A 444-nucleotide genomic window follows, 5' to 3' on the forward strand; every position below is an offset into this window, starting at 1 on the left:
GGTTCATCTGTTACTTCAATACTAAAACATTCTAGCATCACTTGTCATTTCTTCAGTGAAATATGTCTGTCAGTTATTATTTCCGATCTTTTACCAAAATAACCCTGCTATTACATCATTCATATTACAATTATTCTTTGTCCAATTTATTATCTAGCATTATCAGGTTTTCATCACTTTATCGCTATATCATTGTCCCTCCCCAGAGTAAAACGAAATAAACCGTTAATTCAGTTTTTTTTTTCGCATCGCATAAACCATGAATTTGGAATTCGTAAAGGGATCGAATTCTGTGTATGATCTCAAGCCAGTTGGTCTTGGAATACGTAAAGGGATCGAATTCTCTGTATGATCTCGAGCCAGTTGGTCTTGAAATGAGATGTTGCAATTGTTCAAGGAAGAGTATTTAAGAATCCCTCTCCGTAACCAAAACAGAATCTTCTC

Source organism: Penaeus monodon, chromosome 28 (assembly GCF_015228065.2).
Source record: "Penaeus monodon isolate SGIC_2016 chromosome 28, NSTDA_Pmon_1, whole genome shotgun sequence".
Taxonomy (NCBI): Eukaryota; Metazoa; Arthropoda; class Malacostraca; order Decapoda; family Penaeidae; genus Penaeus; species Penaeus monodon.